Source organism: Rutidosis leptorrhynchoides, chromosome 10, assembly GCF_046630445.1.
Source record: "Rutidosis leptorrhynchoides isolate AG116_Rl617_1_P2 chromosome 10, CSIRO_AGI_Rlap_v1, whole genome shotgun sequence".
NCBI classification, from domain to species: Eukaryota; Viridiplantae; Streptophyta; class Magnoliopsida; order Asterales; family Asteraceae; genus Rutidosis; species Rutidosis leptorrhynchoides.
The window spans coordinates 338,910,013-338,928,372 of record NC_092342.1 but is presented as its reverse complement, the minus strand read 5'-3'; the positions used below and the strand labels follow the sequence as shown (position 1 = coordinate 338,928,372).

Below are 18,360 nucleotides of genomic sequence, written 5' to 3'. Positions count from 1 at the left end.
TGTATATATATATATGTATATATATATATATGTATATATATATATATATATATATGTATATGTATATATATATGTATATATATATATGTATATATATATATGTATATATATATATATATATATGTAATATATAATATATAATTTATATTAATTATATATATATTATATTATATTCTTGTGCATAATTGACTTGTAATTTTAGCTCTGATGACTTGTACGTTGATGATTGGTTTAAGTCTCGGTTCTGGTTTCTCGAACGTCTTTTCGTATGCTATGAAATCGTGTACTTTACGTTTCATGACTTGTACTTTCGTTAATAATTAGACGTAATTCGTTGATGAATTATATCACCTGAAGTGTAATTCATACGTTTGAGTGTTTTGGCCATTTCCGTCTTCAAATCTTTGTTTCAGTCTTCCGTCTTCGTATTTTAACTTGTTTAATATTGATCGAAACGATAAACGGTTACTACAATCATTTAATATATTATATTTTTATAAATATGTTTTTAATGATAGTTTTAATTATATCTTCATAATAATTAATTTATAAAATATAATAAAAATTATTATATATAATTATATATAATTATTTATTTATATATACATATCTATTTACAATAAATTGTTCGTGAATCATCGGAAATAGTCGAAGGGTAAGTGAATATATGAAACAGTTCAAAAATTTTGAAATTCAATTTAATAAACTTTGCTTATCATGACGAAACCATATAACAATTAAGTTTAAATTTCATCGGAAATTTCCGGGTCTTCACATAACACCCAATAAAAGCACTAGACAAATACTCCCAAATCTTCAACTAAAACTCCTAAGTGTGGGATACACTAGGAACATTGAGGATAATGTTCGTCTAAGTGTGGGATGTTGGTATCTTTTTATGCTGTATTATAATAACCCATTACGAAGATTCCAAGTCCTTAAGCCAAATTTCAAAATTTTTGCAAAAGAAACCCTTTTCGAAAGAAGTATTGTTTGAAAATCCTGAAACGTTTGTCAATAAAAATAAGGCTCAAGTAAGGTGGAAATCTTGTTAGATTGGAATCTCTAATAGAGCATTGCATGACTAAGGCATTATCGACCTAAATTGATTATGGTAAGGCACCCCAAATAAGACCAGCATTCATCTTTAATGCTTCACTATTTTTCATTGAGAGTGCTGATGTCTGTGCTTAGAATCAGAACTTGCTTTAGATCTACATCTCCAAGTAGCGAAACGTGATTCGGTTGTAATCAAAAGAGTTAGCCATTTGTCAACATAAGCCTTCTGCACCTCCACCACTTCTACTCCACATCACCTCTACTATTACTCAAAAAATCCAGAAAACGAGAACTCCTTCCGAAAACCCGATGTTATAAACCTCTCAAGTATCATGGCAAAGGTCTTGAAAAAGTTTACGGGCTAAAAGTTTCTCGAGATGAAGTTATCCCTTAATATATATATATATATATATATATATATATATATATATATATATATATATATATATATATATATATATATATATATATATATATATATATATAGTTCTGAAAAAAAGGAGCAGAACTAAATAAGAGAAATGCCGGAGAGAACTCGACCGAAAATGATTATCAAATGAAGAAAATTTCAAAAGTGCTTCTCAAAATACTTCTGCACTCCTATCTATCCGAATAAAGTCTGTATAAAGACTACATTACCCTTATCTCACCCCCCAAAAACAACTTCACTACCACTCCAAAATTCCTTTTCCATCATTGACAAATGACCCATAAAGCTGAGATTACTACCGTTCTCGCCTTAGCAGTAAGGATTTGAATCTTTATCAAGCCTATGACGATGGGTGCAGCATGACTGGCTATGAGCATTTTCATTTCTTAGATCTATAGGGAACCCTAAACACTTGAGTGATTTGAGTGACCCGTGAAAGCTAGCCTATGTCATGTAACCTCCTCGCATGCTTGCATAGATAATTTCAATCCTAACATAGATGACTCACCTTATCTTTTGCTCTTATAATAAAAGCAAACCATTTAGGCTATTAGAAAAGAAACGTCGAAAAGATTCTTAAGGAAATGAGACTTTGCTTGAGGACAAGCAAAGTCTAAGTGTGAGATATTTGATATCGGCTAAAAAGTCACGTTTTCACCCCGGTATTAAGGCCAAAAAACAAGAAAGATTCGAACTTTGTTGGCAAAATACCCACTTCGTTAGTTAGAATTGAAGAACAAGTAATTACGAAGGCTGTGCAAAAAGAATCAAGAGAATCGGAGCTAAAACGAAGATTCTAGAGCAAAAACGGTGAAAGACAAGAAATCAAGTTACGATCCAGTGAATCAAGGCTGACCAGCACCAAAAATGGCCTGCCATACGACTTGCCATACAGCTTGCCAATATGGGGTACGGCCTACCAAACGGTCCAGCAAACGGCCCCAAGAAACGGGCTGCCAAGCAAACGGCCTGCCAAATACGGCCTGCCAAACGGCTTGCCATATGGCTTGCCAGCCATTTGCAGGCAAAAACTTTGCTTATTTAAAGGGTCTTTGTCATTCATTCCAACACACACTTCAATTCACTTCTTTCTCTCTCTTGTACAATATTAGTCATACTCTCAAGGCCTTCGACTCCGTGAGGGAAACCTAGTACCCGGAGAAGAACGCTGAAGATTGTATTAGGAGCTGTCTGGAGTCTTGAAGTTGTCACTTTTGTATTCAGAACTCGTTTAATCTACTGGTACTTCTTTCCTTTATCTTATATAATATTTTATGATATTGTTGCCATGATTAGCGAGTAGTTATCTTTAGTGTATGCTATGATGTAAGCAGTTATAATGCCGAAATAATATTATGGTCTGTGCATGCTGTTGAAATGCTTTCCGATTATGCTTTAAACTCAATCGCTTTTCCAACTAATAGAACGTAGTTATAGGCTCTGTTATTGGGAAGTCGTGAACCCCGATTCAGAGTACACTATCTGTGTCACCCCTTGGTTAGAGAAGTCTATCGGATACAACGTAAGATCGACTGAGGCACACCGGTTGTAGTAAGTCTATCAAGCTTTGGATTTCGACTGAGGACTCTTTCGTAGTGAAACATCTTACTAGACCCTTAGTACATTGTCGGTCCTAGACCATGCTAGTGTATTCACCAAGCATATAAACTTCATACGTGCACGCTGAAGCACAGCGGTTGTTGTAAGTTGTACCTCTGCTAAGTAAGGCCATGGAACCCGGTTAGTGTTGACCAGTACACTGCACCATAATGCGGTCTCAAGCATTGCACCCCGCTTGAGGGATTCTTAGTTAATTAAGGAACTGTTTGTTTAGACACATAAAGGATTGGACCGTTAGGATAGCCGAACGTGTTCATGGAATTCAGCTTGACTTGGCCATGGTGTTCTCTATGGTTGAACTCTTTTTAAGGGCCTAACTATCTTTCAAAACCAATCATTAACGAAAGCATTAAAACACATCACGTCTCTCGGATATGGTAAACCATGTATTCTATTATGCTTAAGAAAGTTTAGACCATTTTGGAATGTTAATACGTCACCCAACCGAGTCGATCAATTGGATGAGCCGTCTGAACGTGTATGCATGTAGTCAGACTGCACGGGCGTCGGGGGTAAGGGACGTTGCTGTCTATTCAGAATCTTCAAGCCTGACGCAATACCCAGTGACATGTCTTATGACAGTGGCGTTTAAGACCAGTGTAATGAATACAAGGCCTCTGCCTATTCTTGAGCCAACATTCTATAATCTCGGCAGAATAACTGATGAAGTCATAGTATGCACTCACTTTAACCTTATATGAATTACGAATTTTATCGCATTTACTTTATCTGTCTTATAAATTAGAAAATCCCAAAATAAATAACCACTACTCCCTAACTATCTTAGGCTTAAATATAGGTTCGATTCTACTGATATCTCAAAAATACGACTCTAGGTCATACTTCCCTTACTTATAAGGAGTAGTAAGATTTAGGCCCCGCTAAATATAAATTTAAAACAGTACCCTCTCCCACGAGTGGCTGATCCTGGCGAGTCGCGGCCCGACGACACCGCACAAATAAAAATCGTCCGTTTCGGCCATATCAGTCCATCAAAAGTTGCAATCATGTGTTACGATAAAACCGTTCATGTTCTGTTGGGTAATGGAGAGACTCTTATTATCTAGGGTGAAAAGAGTGGTTCCAATCTCAACATTATCTCCTGTATTAAAACTCGCAAATACCTTATGAAAGGTTATCCAGCTATTCTAGCCCATGTTAAGATAATTGAATCGAAAGAGAAGTGTATTGAAGATGTACCAGTGGTTAAAGACTTTCCCGATGAGTTTCCCGAAGATCTTCCTGGTCTTCTACCTCCTCGACAAGTTGAATTCCAAATTGATTTAGCTCCCGGTGCTGCACCTATTGCTAAAGCACCATACCGTTTAGCACCTTCTGAAATGAAAGAACTTTCAAACCATCTCCAAGAACTATTAGATAAAGATTTCATTCGTCCAAGCTCGTCCCCATGGGGAGCTCCTATTCTATTCGTTAAGAAGAAGGATGGCACGTTGAGGATGTGTATTGATTACCGCGAACTCAATAAGCTTACTATCAAGAACCGTTATTCGTTACCGCGTATTGATGATATATTTGACCAACTTCAAGGGTCGAGTGTTTATTCAAAGATTGATCTGAGGTCCGGTTATCACCAACTTAGAGTCAAGGAATCTGATATTCCTAAGACTACTTGTTGCACTCGTTATGGGCACTATGAATTTTGTGTTATGCCTTTTGGCTTAACTAATGCTCCTGCCATGTTCATGGATCTTATGAATCATGTCTGTAAGCCATATATCGACAAATTTGTCATTATGCTCATTGACGACATCTTAATCTACTCAAAGAGTGAGAAAGAACATGAGCAGCATTTACGCATGATTCTTGAACTCTTACGAAAGGAAAAGCTCTACGCCAAGTTTTCAAAGTGCGAGTTTTGGCTCAAAATCGTACAATTCCTCGGACATGTTGTTGATAGTAACGGAATACATGTCGATCCAGCTAAGATTAGTGCTATTCAGAACTGGGAGATACCAAAGACTGCGAAGCATATTCGTCAATTTTTGGGACTTGAAGGTTATTATCGAAGGTTCATAAAAGATTTTTCCCTCCTTATGAAACCCCTTACAAAGTTAACTCACAAAGGGAAGAAGTTTGAGTGGTCTGAAGAACAGGAATCTGCTTTCACGATTCTGAAGGAGAAGTTGACCACAGCCCCGATTCTATCTTTACCTGAAGGTACTGATGACTTTGTAGTTTACTGTGATGCCTCAAAGCAAGGCTTTGGTTGTGTTTTAATGTAATGTGAAAAGGTTATTGCCTATGCATCTAGACAGTTGAAGAAACATGAGAAGAACTATACCACACACGACCTTCAGTTAGGTGTCGTGGTATTTGCATTAAAGATATGGAGACATTATCTATATGGTACCCAGTTTACGTTGTACACTGACCATAAAAGTCTTCGACACATCTTTGATCAGAAACAGCTGAATATGAGGCAAAGCCGATGGCTCGAGTTATTGCACGATTATCACTGTGAGCTGAAATATCATCCCAGGAAGGCAAATGTGGTTGCCGATGCCCTTAGTTGAAAAGACAATGTTAAATGTGTTCGTGCTTTAAATCTGAAAATCAAATCGAATCTTATATCACGAATCTGTGAAGCTCAACTTGAAGCTATTAAACCGACACTTATCGAAGGTGAAGGAACTATCGGTTTCGAGAACCAACTCCAAGTGAAAGCTAATGGTACACGGTATTTTGGTAACAGAATTTGGGTTCCTCGCTTCGGTAATCTTCGTGAACTAGTCTTGGATGAAGCTCATAAGACTAGGTACTCTATTCATCCCGGTTCCAGTAAGATATACCACGATGTGAAGGAATTCTACTGGTGGCCTAACATGAAAGCCGACATTGCTACTTATGTTAGTAAGTGTCTCACTTGTTTGAATATGAAGGTTAAACATCAAAAGCCTTCTGGTCTGTTGACACAACCCGATATCCCATAGTGGAAGTGGGAATGTATCACTATGGATTTCGTTATTAAGTTGCCTAGGACTTCAAACGGTAATGATACTATTTGGGTCATAGTTGATCGTCTTACTAAATCTGCACATTTCTTAACGATCAAGGAAACTGACAAGATGGAGAAGTTATCACAACTCTATATTAAAGAAATTGTCTCGCGTCATGGAGTTCCTATTTCAATTATTTCTGATCGCGACAGTCGATTCGTTTCTAGATTCTGGAAAACTTTGCAATCTGCTCTTGGAACTCAACTCGACATGAGTACAGCCTATCATCCGTAAACTGATGGTCAAAGTGAAAGAACCATTCAAACCAAGGAAGATATGCTACGTGGTTGTGCAATCGATTTCGGACAAGGTTAGGATAGATATCTACCTTTAGCTGAATTTTTCTACAACAACAGTTATCACTCTAGCATTAAAGCTGCACCTTTTGAAGCTTTATACGGCCAGAAATGTAGATCCCCTTTGTGTTAGGATGAACTCAAGGACAGACATTTAACTGGTCCTGAGATTATTCATGAAACTGCCGAAAAGATCATCCAGATTAAGCAACGATTAGAAACTGCCCACAGCCGACAAAAGAGCTATGCCGATAGAAAGCTTAAGGATATAGAATTCTAAGTTGGAGATAAAGTCATGTTGAAAGTATCCCCTTGGAAAGGCGTGTCTGCTTCGGTAAACGAAGTAAACTCAGTCCACGATATGTTGGACCTTTCACAATCACTCAAAGAGTCGGTCCTGTGGCGTACCGATTAGAACTACCAACTAAACTTAGCCAAGTACATGATGTGTTTCATGTCTCGAATCTTAAAAGGTGTCTTGCTGATGACACACTTGTTATTCCTTTGGATGATATCCGCATTGATGAGCAAATGCACTTCGTTGAAGAACCTATAGAAATCATGGAAGGGGAGGTCAAACAAACGCGTAAAAGCAACATACATATCGTTAAAGTCCGCTGAAATTCGCGTAGAGGCCCCGAATATACCTGGGAACGCAAAAACCAAATGATACGGAAATATCCCCATCTCTTCTCAAACGTTGATGCATTCGAGAAGTCTACCTAAAACTTCGGGACGAAGTTTCTAATAACGGGGAGGTACTATAACGACCCTCATTTTTCCATTCTATATATTTTCAATATTAAATGCCCAAATAATATACTTAAAGCTTAATAATTAAATTTTAATCAATAATTGTTAAGTATTAAGAATTATAAAACATATTAATTAACTTTGTACAATAATTGACAAGTTAATAAAAGATGTAAATAATAAGCTAATTAACTTTTGTGAACAAAATATAATGCTCTAAAACTTGTTGCATTCAAACAATTAAATTAGAACCTTTAATGAGCTAATTGAGCTAATCTAAAGTACAAGGACTAAAACGAAAAAGTTCCAAACTCCTTCCTTAAAACCCTAGCCAAAAATTTAAGGGGTAAAATGACCCTTTTGCCCTTAAAAATTCAGCCACCATCACCTCCCATGCAAACCCTAACTTGTTCCCTAAGTTCTCTTAACCTAAACCCTAATTCTAGAATTTTCTAACCTCACCTATAAATAGAGACCTAGGCTAAAGAAATTCTTGTACCAAATTATTCTCACAATTCTCTCTTAAAAATCACAAACTCCCTCTCCCTCTCTTTTGGATTTTCGACCAAGACACCAACCACCACCATCTTCAAAGTTTTCAAGTGATCTTCAAGCTTGTTCTTCGTGTTCATCAAGATATTCAAGGTGTTCTTGTTATTCGGGTTGATTTGATCTTCATCTTCAAGTCATCATCATCTTTTTTTGTTAATCTTCATCATCATTCAACAAGGTACAAACCCTAGATCCAAACTTTTAAATTCTATCTTTGATTCATGTTTATGTTCATAATCATATTCATGTTCTTAATCTTATTCATGCATGATCTTAACATTATTATTGTTCATGTAAAACAAATATATAATATGCATATACATATACATACTTACGGTTTTTTTTTTTAAAAGAAATTTTGTTTAGATCTTGAAAACACTAAAAGATTATCAAAGATTATGTTAAAGTTTAAAAAGGAGAAACAAGTATATATACATACTATATATAAGTACATGCAAAAAAAAAAAAAAAATATATATATATATATATATATATATATATATATATATATATATATATATATATACTTACTATATATATATATATATACACGGTTACATATATATTTAAAAAAATTTTGTTAGATCTTCAAAACCCTAGAGATTTGTTAAAGATTTTGTTAGTGTTTAAAAAGGTAACAAGATATATACATACTAAATATAGATACACCATACATATATGTAAAAGAAAATATATATATATATATACTATATATATACATCGACATATATATATATATATATATATATATATATATATATATATATATACACACACATATACAAGATACATATACATATATACATATTAAATACTTAAAACCCTAATTAACCTAACCCTAATTTATTTACCTAATCATTACTTTACTAAACCCTAAATCTAATACTACTTTAATACTATTAAACATTTATTACTTAAACCCTAATCATTTATTTATTATTAAAACTTAACTACTCTAATTAATTAAAACCCTAATACTACTTATACTACTACTTATACACTTATACTACTAATTAACACTTACGCTATTACTAACACATATAATATACTACCTATATTATAATACATATATTATAAAAATTTTGACCACGATTACAATAGTCATTCACGATAACGTGAGGATTACTCGAACGTCAACGCTACTTATGGCCTAGGGTGATCCTTGGTACCACTATGGGACGCTTGTGGATCTCGAATGCCAAACTTAAATTTTGGTCAAGAAATCCTGGGCCAACCGGTAATAATTGGTCATTCTGGTGACTCGACGGTGGAATAGATGTTTGGGTATGGTGCACAATGTCAAACCCGACTATGGTGATCATACACTCACTTGCACACTTAATAAGTAGTGGACTTATTAAGAACAACTCACTAGTGTTCAACACTAACTTACTAAGAATAGAAACTTAGTAATACAAACTATACTTAAATACTGCATACCTAAACTTAAACTTGAGCAAAACATTTAACTACTCTTAAATGTCATTAGGTTGAATTTCTGCTCACATTCATCCAACTCTTCTATTCCAAGGAATAACAACTCTCTCCTACTTACTAAGGTGAACTCATAGTCCCACTCTTTATTGCATGCAACTTATTTAACTTTTTGGGTGAGACACATGCTACTTTTACTATTTACAATTTAGACACAAGTACCAACTGTTAAACTATGCTATACCTGGCTATGTCCAACCAAGTCCCTACAGTGATATTTTTAATTACTCGTTAAATGCATTCTTAATTATTGGGAGTAGGCCTATCGGGAGTAACGTCCCCGATACATTTGACTAAGTCTTTGTATTACTTAATAATGAAATTAAACCGACAAGGACAGAACAACTTGTCATTGGGGCAAACTTTAAATGTTTAGTCTAAATATCACGAACTGGCATAACTTTTTAATCTGCGGGATCAACTTTATAAACAAAAATCTTGTGGTCTAAAACAACGGTCAAACATATTTGTTAAACCTATGATTCTACTCAACCATTTTTAGTTGACACTTTAGCATGTTTTGTCTCAGGTGCTGATTGATAAAGTTTACTTACCTACTACTTATGTGATGCTACTTGGACTTAGGATCAAGAACTATCACATTTATTATTCTTGCATTTGAAACATTTACTTTATTGTAATTTCAATTCTTGTAATGACATTTCATTTTCCGCTGCGTACTCAATAAAGTTTGTTTTTATCATATAGTATTGTTCTCGTATTATAATATGTTGGTTTATTTGATATTAAGTCACATTTCACCCAGGCCCTAACTGGGGGTGTGATAATTAGCATGTGAGAGTGTGCTATGATGTAAACCACGGAGCCGGTAGCATCATGGTACGTGTGTTGTAGTGTGAACCACGGAGCCGGTAGCACTATAGCACGAGTTATTAAGGTGTGAACCATGGAGCCTGTAGCGCCTTAGTGTGAGTATGACTCAAGTTGTGATGTGAACCACGGAGCCGGTAGCATCATGATAAATGCGTATGGTGTGAACCACGGAGCTGGTAGCACCATGACGCGAGTATGGTTAACCATATGGTTTGTGTATGTGTTGTAGTGTAGCATATTGTATTGTTTCGATTATATGCTAATGATTATGCTAGTTGCGGTTGTGGAGATTATTAGCTTTCTACTTGAGATGGTATGCTAATTATTTTGCTAGCATGTATGCGGTATGTGAGTAAGTGTTTGCAAGTAGGTATACTATATATGTATATGTGTTCTTATTGCATTCACTAAGCATTATGCTTACCCTCTCGTTGTTTACTCTTTTTAGGCTCCGGCTTGGACAAAGGCAAGGGTATACGTTTGGATTAGCGATATCCCTACATGATTATGCTAGGGTTTAGCTTTTGGAGTTCGACCTAGGTTTGGGTAATTTAACCCCAAATACCATGCTTGGGTTTATGTTTGGTATTTAAACTTGTCGGTCGAAACTTATATTTTGGTTTGTAACACGGGCGAATGTGACTCAATTGTTAAAATACTTGAATTATGATTTAAACATGTAATTTCCTTAATTATGTCTTTAGAAGCCTTTGAGTCGATGCGTGATTAAAGTTTGGAAAATTGGTGGTCTCATGTTTATGGAGGGCAGAATCTGACCCAGGGCAAAGCCACGCCGCGGTCCCTTTGGGACGCGCCGCGGAAGTAAGTGTAAATTGGTGACAGCCGTTTTTAAGGCTGTTGACCTTCAGCAAGTCTGGTGAGCCGCGCCGCGGCCAAATAAGGCGTGCCGCGCCTTGGTTCTGACAGAAATGTTTATTCCAAAAAAAAAAACGTTTTGTGGTTATTAACGGGTTGGGTCGTTACAATCTTCTAATCCTACTTTGGTTAGGAATGTTGCTTTGGTTGGACACTTGCAGCACGGGAAGACGGTTTTTATGGATATGTTGGTTGAGCAAACGCATCATATATCGATGTTTGATCAAAATAGTGAGAAACATATGAGGTACACTGATACAAGGGTTGATGAACGGGAAAGGAGGATTTCTGTTAAGGCTGTTCCGATGTCACTTGTTCTTGAGGATAGCTGTGATGCTCCGTACAAAACCATCGTGTATGATTCATCAACAACAGAATCATTACAAGGTCAAACACTATATGCGTTTTCAAAACAAGTTTGCATTCATGATAAAAGGTGACGTCATAACCAACGTCAAATGTTTTACAACCAAAAGTATGCTTCTATGAACGGAAGCAAGTAATAATAGTACGTGATCCTTAGGTCATTACAAATCATTATTCAAAAGTAATAAAGTTTGAATGCAAGCTAAAATGTTTCATGCGGTAACTTCTCTAATAAAGCAGCGGGTGGCTAATCAGCAAGACTAGTACAACAGCGGAAGCAAGCAACCTTAAGCACCTGAGAAAAACATGCTTAAAAACGTCAACACAAAGGTTGGTGAGCTATAGTTTAAGTATAACAGTAATGTAAGGTAGGCCACGAGATTTCAGTGCTACAAAGAGCGTTTCAAAACAGTATGTAAAGTATATGTTTAACCGTGGGCACTTGGTAACTAACTTAACGTTTATCACCCCCTAAAAGTACACTTGGCGAGTGCGTATGTTTACGAAGTATTAAACACCCGTTAAATGCTAGCGCTACTAGCCCGAGTGGGAATGTCAAACCCTATGGATCCATATCTAAGATTCGCGTTCACCGGTTCAAAGACCAATGACTAAACGTTACCGAGCTAAGGGGAAAGTTTATGCCGTTGTATAACCCTCACATATATAAAGTTTAAGTACTCATGCCTAGTATGTAAAATATAAAATGCGCATGTATTCTCAGTTCCCAAAATAGTTAAAGTAAAAAGGGATGCTATAACTCACAGTGGTTAAGTAGTACTACCTCCGTCTCATTCCAATAGGGCAGTATTCCATTTTGGGTTGTCCCATTCTGATAGTCCACTTCCATAAATAGAAAGGGAAGAAGATATTTCATTGGTGGATCTGGAGAGAGAAAATATTTCATTGGTGGAGAAATGAAGTTAGTGGGATTTCCTAAAACTGCGTGTTTTTTGTCTGTGGACTATTGGAATGAGACGGAGGGAGTAGTAAAGTTGACACGGGAAAGGTAAGCAAGTATGTTTCTCCGTAAAGGTCCTCAACCTAAGTCAAAAGTTACTAAGTTAGTAAATCGTCCCAATAGGTTTATAAGTATGTAAATTAGGTCTTAAGTATCATCATCATTCATCATTTAACAAAAAGTGTAAAGTAAGTTTCAAGTAAAGACTAGGTTTGAAACAAAGGCTGACTTCGTTCAGTTGCCACGACCTCTATACAAACTGAAATGGGGTGAGACCAGTGGACATGGCTCCGTATATGAGTCCCCTAGGTACTGACCAATTTTCAGAACCAAAACCGTCTTTGTTTGACCATGGTGACAGTTTAAGTGCGAGTAGGTCAGAAATTTCAGCACAACGTTAATAGGGTGTAGTGACTTTCGGGAGGCCATAGATCCTAAACCATAACTCGGATTAAGACGAGGTCTAAACGGAAAATCATCTACTCGAACTGAAATAACTGAAAATAAACTTTACAGTAGCCCAGGTAGTCTGATAAGTTCCAGAAACAGTAGCTAAATGTGTTCTGGTGGGTTCTTGGTGCTTGATGCTCATCACGGTTCTCATCCTTGATGCGTATAGCTTCAAGTGTACAACTTGTTGATGGGTTTGCATCATCTTAACAAAGGTTTGACCATCATAAGACAAGTGCAAGTCTAAAATATGTAGCATAACTCAATTAAGGGTTGCATGAAGGTTGATGAACCAAAGTTACATCAAGATCTTAGATCCGACACATACATGAACTCTAAAAGTAATATTAACCAAGTTTGACCATCATGACACTAGTGTAAGTCTAAGACATGTAGCACAACTCACTTAAGAGTTGTATGAAGTTTGATGAACCAAAGTTGCATCAAGATCTTAGATCCAACACATACATGAGTTATAAAAGTAATAATAAGCTATAAACTTGAAAGTAAACTTATATAAACAAGATCTTAAGTTATAGAACATAGTTCTTAGTTAGATCTTGGAGATCCTAGACCCAAAAGTCTAGATCTATCATAAGTGTACAAAGTTATGATTAAAAGTTTTGCTTACATGTTCTTGAACTTACAAAGTAGTTTCAAGAAATATGAGATCAAGATTAACTAGTAATACTTGACCAAATTAACACTACAACTTTAGATAAATGAAATGAATAAATAAATTAAAGCTACAAGTATTATGTTCATATTTGCTTCATACTTGAGAAGATTCAAAACAAAGTTTAGATCTTAAGAATTCAAGTCTACAAAACATGAACATAAAGAAAATCATCAAGTTTATGAACTCTAGATCTTGAAAACACTTAAGAGTAGAACCTCAAACTAACAAGTTTAGATTCTTGTTCTTGGTTCTTCATAGAGATGGAAGTAACCAAGATCCATGAAGATGCAAACTAGGAAGTTTGATCTTGAATAACAACTAACAATAATCAAGTAACAAAACAAGAAACAATGATGATGATGGATATAGTTTACGGTTTTTAGAGAGAAAAAGGAAGGAAGAAAATGATAAAATGCTTACAATTTTAGAGAAAAAATTGAGAGAGTTTGAAGTGTTGTATGTATGTGTGTGTAAAAGAAAATGAAATGCAAGTAATAAGTAACAAAGTTTGAAAAAAAAGAACTCCCTTGTATGCTAAAGAGGTGGACGGTTTTGTGGGTAAAAAAAGGAAGTCAATTGCTCACTTTTAAGTGTTGGAAAGATGGGGAAAGCTAGGAAGGGTAATGAGGTTAAAAGTATGGAAAAGGATGCATGCATGCTTGAAGTATTTTGTCTCTAAATTAACTTAATTAACCATGATTATCCTTAATGTAATACTAACATAATACATGGGCTTACAAGTCCATTAAATGCGTAGGGTGGGCTTACTAGTCCATGAAATAAAAGTCCAAGCCCAAGTACAAGTAAGCATGAAATTTAAATAATTAAAGCCCAAGTAATTAACCACTAACACTAGTTAATTAAAAAATGATTAATAATAAATAATCATGAATGTAAATAATATTCAAAAATATTATTCGTGAAAAGTACGCGCGTCACAATGACAAGTCGGGCCATGGTAATTCAAATACGATAACAAGTAAATGTATATAAATACATTTATTAAAGCACAAGTATTAATAATAAATATTAATAATAAACATTAGAAAATTCTGGGTTGTTACAATAGTAATTCGAAGTCTTATATGTGTAATATTATGGATACACCTGTGATGCAGGTGCAACTGATCACCACTATCGTCAGGTTTACAGGAGAAGGAATAAGTAGTTGCGGAATGGGTCGTTAGTTGTTAATGGCCTGCAAAGTGATTGGGCTCAATGGGTTTTCTGATCCAGTTTAATTGGCAGCAGAGATCTAGAAAGTCATGGCTGGAAAGTGGAAGAGCTAGAGTCCTAGTTATTTATGATATGTTAATTTAATAAGGCCCTTTACAGCTAGTATAAAAAGAATACAAAGGTTATTTATCTGGGCAGTTTTTTTGTATCAGACTTTTTGTTCAGTTTAATAAAGAAGTTGTGAGCTTTTTTTTTTTGTGTTTACAGTGAGTTTCATTCCATTCTTCTAATTATCCTCTTTATGTTCAATTAAACCATCAGGTCCTGCACTATTTGGTATCAGATTCAGGGATGGCAGAACATAATTTTCGATGGGGTTTCGGTATAGGAGGTAACCACAGATTCGCTGGACGAGGTGGTCACGTCGATCCATATGCCGAAATTGAATGATTACAGAGAAGAATTGTTGAATTGGAATTCAACCGTGACCATGATTTTAAAGAAAGTGATCCTGATCAGCTCAGTGATACGACTGATACGAATCCTTTCGCCCCTAGAGGTCCTCGTTGGGAACACAAAGACGATCCGTTGCGTGGTCTAGGGATGAAATTAGAGATTCCTGAGTTTACCGGATCTATGCATCTGGATGATTTCCTAGATTGGATTAGCATGGTGGAGCGTATCTTTGATCTCAAAGACATCCCCGATAACCTTAAGGTGAAATTAGTCGCCATAAAGTTGCGCAAGCACGCATCTTTATGGTGGGAACACGTGAAGAAAGATAGGGCTGTTGCCCGAAAATCCAAGGTAAACACGTGGGAAAAGATGAAAAAATTATTACAACGAAAATTCTTTCCTGTAAATTTTTGGCAGGAGGCGTTCGTTGACTATCAAAATTTTCAACCACGTTCACTAGGTATGGAGGAAACTATTCAAGAATTTGAGAAGTTGTGTATGATATGCGGTGCAAAAGAGGAAGAGGAGCAGGTCATCGCTCGATTCTTGAACATTATTAAATCGGAAGTTTCTGATGTTGTTAGTCTAAAACAGTATAATTCATTTTCGAAGGTGTCTCGCCTTGCGTTACAAGTAGAAAAGCAACAAAAGAAGGCTAAAAACAAGAAACAATTTTCTCGTTATCAACCTGTTACTCATGCAAAATTCGTACAACCAACAGAAAAGGGTAAACACGAATAGCGCACTTCCACGAACCAAGGGAACAGTAGTCGAGTACGAAAATGTTACAAGTGTGGCGGTACTGGGCATTACCTTCGTGACTGTCCAAACAGCAGGACTGTCACAATTAAAGAAGAAAACTATGGGCCAATATATGATAGTGAACATGATAATGAATAGGGAGTCTACCTCGCGGATGATAATGATGATATTGTGTACGCAGATGAGGGTAAAGCACTTGTCATTCATCGTGCACTTAATGCAACATTTGACTCAGCTGATGACAATTCATGGCTCCGTATGTAAGATCCGGTTTTCTCATACATGTGGGACGCCATCCAAATGGACGGGATGCCGTCCCGGATCGAAGGGCTGGATGCCGTCCAAGATTCTGGACGCCGTCCAGAATAGCTGGCAGGCCAGCCTTGTTTCTTTTTAGATATTTTAGATGGGCATTTTGGTAATTTCACTTTGTGGACGAATTAAAGGTCCTAGATCAGTTTTGGTGAGCCTCATTACTCCATTTCCATCTACCTTATCATCTTCCATTAAAATCTAGAGAGAGAGAAAGTTTCTAGAGTAAGAAAGCTCAAAACAAGTAAGAAGAAGGTTGAATCAGGTTTTTGTGCAAGCTTTAAAGTCGTTCACCTAGTCTCTAGCTACGCGGTGATTGTGTTGGTAAGTCTTAAACCTAATTTCTCTACTTTAATTGTGTTAAGGGTTAGGGTTTGGGTTAGTGTTGCACATAAAACCCATTTGCTAGTGATTTGAGGATTTTGGGTAAGTTTGGGTCATGAAGACCCAAATGATGACTAACCTGGGGTTTTGAAAGGTTAAATTTTGAAATGGGTCTTAAAGACCTAAGTAAATCACTAGTACACTTGTAGTTAATGTTAATGGGTGTCATTTGGGTTGTGGGTGACCCAAATGGGTGTGTTGACCTTGAAATGGGTCAAGTGGGTCTTTGATGACCTAGGTTGTCTTGCAAGTGTGAAAATGAGTTAGTTTGGTGATTAAATGTGCATTAAGACCTTAAATGGCTAGAGTTAGGGTTTTTGGTGATGTTAACCCATTATTAGGGTTAAGGGTGCAAAATGGGTCGGAATTGCACCTTGGGTCAAAAGACTCTAAAATGTTGAATGAGTTGGTTGACCGACTTGAGTTATGTTTGATATTGAGCTAAATGTAATAGGTACGTTAAATTGAAGTTGCAAGTTCGGTTATCTTTCGCAAAAGACTCTAAGGTGAGTGGAATATCTATATATGTATGTATATGATTTATGTGCCGTATTGATGGTGTCACATAGCCGTTGTGTGACCATATGTGAGGCATAGCCGTTTTTGTCCACATTTGATATTTATGCACATAGCCGTGTTTGTGCATATAGTGGCAAGTAATAGCCGTATTTTACTCCCACGTTGTTGTAGTATTAATTGTACACATAGCCGTGTTTGTGTACACGATTGTGAGTAATAGCCGTGTTTTACTCACACATTGATCAAGTGATGCCATAGCCGTTTTTGTAACACTTGGGGGTGATGCCATAGCCTTTTTTGGAACACCTCGGGGGTTAGTGTACCATAGCCGTGTTTGGGAGCTAACGATTGTTATGAACATCGATGACTTGTTTCGCGAAGTCATTCCCTTGCGAAGAACTTGGTTAACCATGGTTTATAGTTGTTGACGTTAGCATTTAATGATTATTATGAATATTATGCTATTGATGTTGCTAGTTGTACGAATTGACGATACTAGCTTGTTTATTGAGATGTTATGTGTTTATATGTGTTATATGATATCGTGGATGCGAGTAGATAAGTCTTATATGCATGTATATATTTATTCTACTTACTAAGCCTTAGCTTACCTCTCGTTATTTACCTTTTTAGGCTCCGGCGTGGATAAAGGCAAGGGTATTCGGTTGAATTAGTGGTCTCCCGCTTGTTTTTGATAGGAGATGCTTTTGGTTAGCTTTTGGAAGTTCGGCCAAGATTTGGGTAGTTTAACCCCAAACACCATGCTCTAGTGTCGTTTGGAAATTAAACTTGTATTTTTGATTGAAACGCGTAAGACGGGCTGATGTGGGCTCGAGGTTGTAAAACTTGTTTTAATAATGGAAACCTCTTATTTTATTATATTGGGATATGTTGTAAAAAGGTTTTCGTTTAAAAGTGTCGGGAAGCGGGATTTCCGCTCACGTGAGTTGGACCCGGGGGACAACAGCTTCCAGGCAATTTGGACGCCGTCCAGATATGCTGGATGTTGTCTTGGCCTTAAGAGCTGGACGCCATCCAAGATCTTGGACGCCGTCCAGATAAGCTGAATCAGAATTTTTTTTTTTTGTACACGTTTTTGGATTTATGAAGTCGGGTTGTTACAAGTGGTATCAGAGCATGGTCTAAGGGATTTAGGCGACTTGAGATAGGTGCCTAGACTTAGACTTTAATGTGTGTGCGCTTTATGCGGGACTGGTAGGACTTTGGGTCGGAACGGGAATTGTTAGTGATAGGGTTTATGTGAATTAACCTTGCACTAATTGTTTTGTGTTGTTTTAGCAATCATCAAGCGAAATAGGCGTTGTAATAGCAAGTTAATGTGACGTGCTCGCGTAACAATAATT

The 18,360-nt window shown here is 36.4% G+C and overlaps 1 pseudogene; it reads left to right on the top strand.

The window, feature by feature from the left end:
• The window catches only part of LOC139872248 (110 kDa U5 small nuclear ribonucleoprotein component CLO-like), a 171,426-nt pseudogene that overhangs the window by 53,997 nt on the left and 99,069 nt on the right, over positions 1 to 18,360 (top strand).